This window comes from Marmota monax, unplaced genomic scaffold (assembly GCF_021218885.2).
Source record: "Marmota monax isolate L192 unplaced genomic scaffold, Marmota_monax_Labrador192_F-V1.1 WCK01_AAM20220418_F8-fsc00046, whole genome shotgun sequence".
Classification (NCBI taxonomy): Eukaryota; Metazoa; Chordata; class Mammalia; order Rodentia; family Sciuridae; genus Marmota; species Marmota monax.
The window spans coordinates 9,546,571-9,552,570 of NW_026692486.1; the positions used below are offsets into that span (position 1 = coordinate 9,546,571).

General features: G+C 44.0%; 1 protein-coding gene across 5 annotated transcripts in view; it reads right to left on the reverse strand.

The window, feature by feature from the left end:
• Ssx2ip (SSX family member 2 interacting protein) overlaps window positions 1-4,598 on the reverse strand; it is a 37,764-nt gene extending 33,166 nt beyond the window's left edge. For 2 of the 5 annotated variants that reach the window (XM_058579001.1, XM_046443238.2), the window contains exon 1: window positions 4,256-4,370. The gene's annotated coding sequence lies outside the window, so the exon portion shown is untranslated. Of the gene's footprint in view, window positions 1-4,255; window positions 4,371-4,475 lie in introns of those variants that run through there. The other 3 variants (XM_046443240.2, XM_046443236.2, XM_046443237.2) reach the window with 3 other exon arrangements.
• Between the last annotated feature and the right edge of the window lie 1,402 nt (window positions 4,599-6,000).

The window sequence follows — 6,000 nt, forward strand, 5'->3', positions numbered from 1 at the left end:
AATACAAAATAGGGCTGGGGATGTGGCTCAGTGCCCCTGAGTTCAATGGCTGGTACCAAACAAAACAACAACTTTGCTTTTTATCCCCCACCCTTTTTTTACATAAAGCAAACACTCCTTTTATAAATAATATAAAAATATAGTAAATGGGAAAATTAATGGTGATGGGTCGACTGGCTGACTTAACCAGTGACAATGAGGAGAGTTGAAGATACAAACTATAGAAGTCAGACTGACAACATGCCTAATATACAAAGGGAAGGCATTTATTTTCTCATGTAAAAGCCTACCTTTGGTACTTAACAGAAAATACTGTCATTTAAGTAGAGAGAACATAGGAGTAAGATTACTAAAACTGCATTTGGGTATGTGGATAATAATGAGTGCAGTGAAGAACTTACTGAGTTTAGAAATGCCCTCACCATATGTTCAAATGGGGGATAAACTCTAGGGCTTGGAGACCAAGAGCCATTTGAGCAGATTAAGGAGTCATCAAGTCATCACCCAATCCTGGAATCAGTGCACATTCAAATTATAGCACTTTTATATCAAATAGAAATACTATACATTCAATGAATATAACTTATTTTTCCAGGCATGGTCAGGATATTTATCAAATCATCACAACCCTATGAAGTAGGTAGCTGTATTACCATCCTTCAAAAATAAGACAGCTAAGGAACTGGGTTACATAGCTAGTAGTTTGGTAGGCAACCAAACATTTGATTCAATATGAGAAAGGGAAGGGAAACATGAAGCAAGTTAAAAACTGTAGAATTTTAGTTAGGACTATTCTGATTGTTTATAACTGGTTACAGTTTAATTTATGTTATGAACTTGTTGTTGTTGTTGTTGCTAACCTAAAAAACAATTTATATCTCTTCTCATCTCAGGCTCCTGCACTGCTAGAACGTGAGGTTTTTATGCATTCTGATTTTGTAATACATAATAATTTCTCCTAATGGAGCTGTATCTTATTTATGTTTGAACCCTAATCCCCAAGTCTTAACAGTAGAAGATACTCAAAAGAAGTTTTTTACCAGTGGTCCACTTTATGCTTTGAATATAACCCTTGCTGCTCTGCCACTGCAATTTCTTTTTTTTTTTTATTTTTTATTTTTTAATATTTATTTATTTTAGTTTTCGGCGGACACAACATCTTTGTTTGTATGTGGTGCTGAGGATCGAACCCGGGCCGCACGCATGCCAGGCGAGCACGCTACCGCTTGAGCCACATCCCCAGCCCTGCAATTTATTTTTAAAATGGACATGTTTCTTTCTCTTCCTCTCTCCCTGTTCCTCCCTAATCTCAGGGAAAGCAGGATTATCTTTCTTCCCGAGCCTAAACTGAGTAATCTGTCCCTGTACACATCTACCATAGGAACAAGTAGCACAAACTTTGCGGATGGCGATCTCCCAAAGTAACAAGTGAATTACAACTTCCAACAGAGAACACATGGAATGCAACCTTTAAATCACCTCTTTAAAAGCCCCCGGTTTCTGCTGATGGGCAGAATCACAGCCTCTGGGACAGGAGTCCCCTATCTTTCTCCTTTGCTAGCAAAGCAATAAACCTTCTTTTTCTTTTTTCTCAAAACTGTGTTTTGAGAAAATCACTATTGGATTGGCATCAGGGACAAGAACTGAGCTTTCAGCAACAGTTTGTTGTATGATTAATTATTCCTGCTTTTCGAAAGTATCTGATCCTTTAATAAAATATTTTTTTAAGTCTAACTGCTATGTAAAGTTAACTTCCAATATTATTTGGATTGTCAAAGTTAAGAACACTTTGGGTCATTCAAATTATTGACTGTGGTGGATGGACTCTTCTAAAGTAAAAAGTAAATATAATTCCCATAAACAAAACCTTTTAAAGTTTCCTTATTGCCTACCGGTCAAAGTTCATAGCACCATTCTTGAACTTTACCACAAACACAATCCACCTAGGGCTAACCAAACCACCTGTAATTCTTCAAACATATACTGCTGCAAAATGCACCAGCTGCTTGGTGAAGTTCCCTTTAGTCAAGGCTCAGCTGAAATTTTCTAATGCCTTCTACATCAGCATTTTCTCCCTTTTTTCTCTACTACTCATCTTTCTATTCTCAGGTCTGGCAAGTAGCAGCTTACTAAGTGTTTAATGCTATTGAAAGAATGATTACAGCCTGACTTGGTAAATCTGCTCGTACTACATAAAATATTGGCCCACCATCAAAAGGCATAACTCTAGGCTGTTTTCCATTATTAATAAGAATGGTATTTCTCTGTTCTACCTTATAAATTCATGAAGATAGCTTGTACCTTCATTACCAGCTAAGTACATCATTACATACAAAACAGTTCCACATAGTGTCAAAACTTCTTTTATGTCATAAGCAATTGGTCAGACCAATAATGCATGTTCACATCCATCAGAAAAGTTACAGAAAAATATCACTTAAAAGTTGTCTCTTTTTTAGATCGGTCTCAATGTTACCAGGCTGGTTTCAAACCATCTCCCTGCCTCAGTCTCTCCAGATGTGTGACTATGCACATGTAACACCAGTCAGTACTCTCCAGATGTGTGATTATGCACATGTAACACTCAGTCTCTCCACATGTGTGATTATGCACATGTAACACCACACCCACTTATTGCTCTAATTTATGTGAAATGGATTAAAAGCACAAAAACCTGAGGTAATATCTTTTCAGCTTTTTATCCAAAGGTACTCAAATGTCTACCTTTTAAAAACTGTGTCACAGCCAACTTTGGCCAAAGAGCAGACTTTATCAAGTTTTAGAAAAGCCTAAGTAACTTTGTGTAGAATTTAAGACCTATGGAAAACACTCTGAACAGTTAACATTTTAGTTTTCTTATATATCTGCCTCAGCATGTTTAGAACATAATGTGCTTAACAAGCCTTGTCACAAGGCGCAATGTGTGATGAGATCTTCACATTTCATCCTAGAATAACCGGTCTTTGCAGTTATCTTCAAGCTGCTTCACCCACGTTCTTTAATCCTAGGGTTATTATTTTCACTGTACAGATGGGGAAAGAGAAGGGAAGGAAGGGTATAAAATGACTTTGCTTTAGAAGCCCAGGCAGTCAGGAGAAAAGCCTTCCTTTTAACTGTATTAGTTTCTACTCTTTTTCTCAAAGAACAATTTTGTTTGAGAAACTTTCATTGGTAGCAGGTACAAGGGTGTCAAATTAGGCACCTTTGTTTGAATGAACAAATAAGGTAAGCTTCCTAGGCCTATGATAGCTCTAGAATGAGAAATTTAATGGATTGTTTTGTGTAGTTCATAAATATACCTATAACTTTCAAAATTTCAAAATAGCTTGATCTAAACTTTAAAGGCATTTCTTTTCTCTCCAGAGCACTAACTAAAATTTTCAAATTTTATTGTGTCCTAAATGTGTCAAGTTATCCAGACCTTTCTAGTTCAGGATCAAATTATAAGGCTGCCAGGATTTTCTTCCCCTGTTCCTCCTCAACCAGAGTGCCATAGCACCTCCCCATTCATAATCAACCTGGGACCTAAACTCTGATGTGAATAGCTAAGGAATCCCAGCAGTTTCTAAGTCCAAGAAGCCCTCACCCTTAGGCTTCTGAACCACCCTCTCCAAATCTTCAATCCATTATATGACAGAAAAGGGAAATACGTCTCATCAGTCAACAAAAACTATTGTGTTTCTAATAATGAGTTTGGCATTCACAACTGTGAACCCTGAAATAGAGTATTAATATAAAAATTCCGATAAGTGTGCCGAGAGCAAATTATTTAGCAGATGCTACTTTCTGGGCCCAAGTGACTTGCATAACAAGGCGACTAGCACAGACTCCAAGAGGTGCAGGGAGCTCACAATTTGTTTTACTGTACTTTACTGGAAAATTCTAAGCCAAAATATTTCTCAAACATTCCTGCCTCTTGAATGATGTAAACTCTTCCCCGAGACCTTTAGCTCTCTACCCGGGTGTTTTTCCCCTTGCAGGAGCCACTGGCCACCCAATAACTCATTTTAACGACTGCCTCTTGCGGCTGGCACTGACAAATCGCTGAAGCCCGCAAGCCCTACCGCCTCTAAGAAGCCACTGCAGCCCCAAATTGGCCAACCCCTCCTCCCCCATGTCTCCGCGTCGCTCGTCATCCCCAGCCAGGCGCCACCCTAGTTCCATCCTGGAGAGGGTTTGGGGCGACCCGGCCGGAGCCCTCTCGTGGGCGCAATGCTCAACCGCCAGCAGGAATGATCCCGGAGCTGGCACCTACCTCCTGCTCCAGACGCGGCGAGAGCCAACACTCGCCAGCACCCTCCAACGGCCCAAACGGCCGCCGAGCTTCTTGCCGAGAAGCTGAGCGCCCAGCAAGGTGCCAGTGCACACCTCCAAGCCCGCCCCCACCCCGACCCGCCTGCCCCCAGCCCCGCCAGCCCCAGCGCCCCCTGTCGGGCCGAGCATGTCACAATCCCGCCGAGGGGCGAGCTGCTCACCGTCACAGCCCCCGGGAGCGGCGGGGAGTCACCGCTCGCGGTGTCCAAGAGCGGCTCCCGCAGCCCCGCGGGCCCGCACAGGCGCGGCGGGACGCAGCGCCTCGCGCCGACCGCTCCTCCTCCGCCGCGGGCTCCCGCCTTCCCCGCCCCAGACCGAGCTGCGCTCCGCCCCTTGCAGCCGCCTCCCAGCCCCCGGCAGGTTCGCGAGGTTCCCACCCCGCCCCCGCACGCCGGCGCCGCAGGCTTGGCCGCCGCCCATTGGCTCCGCTAGTTGCTAGGCGATGAACAACCGCGGCCTGCATTGGTCGGGTGGGTGCCACCGAGCCTCCTCCTCACCTCCAAAAAAACCCAGAGAAAAAGAAAACCTTATCCCTGGAGCCCGAGCGCTCTGCTGGTGCAGCTGTGACCGTGGCACCTGTTACGCCCTGCGATTCACCCGGCTGGCCCAGCTCCCCGCCCCCTCCTCGCGCCCGCTGCGCTCGGACCCGGGGCTCTGTGGGGGCCGAGGTCCTGGCTGGTTTAGAGCACGTTTTCTTAGCCCCCACTGAGTCCCACTACGATTCCAGGAGAAAAGTGAAGCTCCCGGAAGAGCCACGTGCGTTTACTAAAGTGGGAGAATAAACCAAACCACCGAGTCGGCATCCAGAATTAGGTCAGGCCCCAGGGAAGGGAGGTTCAAGCCTCGGAATCGTGGATGCAAACAAGCCAACCGGTAGAAAGGTACAAGTAAAATTAGGGCAAAGAAGCGGACCTGGGGAGAAAACAGCAGAAAAAAAGGAAGATCGTAAGAAATGGCACTAGTGTAATAGAAGTTTATCCAAAAATGGCTCACAACCACTCAGCAAAATATGTGCAAAGGAAATGTATGCTGCACGTGGCCAGGGTCATGTCAGCTCCTCCCCAATCCCTTCACAATAAAAAATTCCCCGGGCAAGAAAAGAAAAAAGATGCAGAAATCTCAGGCATGTGAGTTGGGTTGTAAACACAAACCTGCACTTTGGTGTGTATATGTGTAGCCAAGAGAATTTACTCAAGAGGAGAAAAATAGGTTTGGGGGTTTTGAGGAGGCTCCTGAGGGCACTTCGAAACCAAAATAGGGATGAAAGCAGAATAAGAAATACTTACACTAAAAAACAACACACACATTATCGCCAGTCTGGATGAAGGATCAAGGTGAGAAAATGAATGGACCTCAAGAGCCCAAGGAAATTCTCCTTTTTGCCTTGGGCATAAGTGGAAGCCTACTTACTAACTGCTGTTGAGCACTGGTATTGACTGCCAAAAGCCTAGGTAGGGTCCATCTTTGTAGGGTCGCTTTTAGCGCAGAACTGGGGCTAGAGAGAAACCGATTACTGCAAAATATTAATAACTTGTGCCCTAACTCAAAATATTAATAACTTGTTCCCTAACTCCCTCTGCTCCAACAGAGGTTTTGAAATTTCAAATGTCCATTTCTCAAAATACCACACTTCTTCCATCTCAAGGAGCCACTTAATATGACAGTTGTTTTCCAAATAGCCCTTAG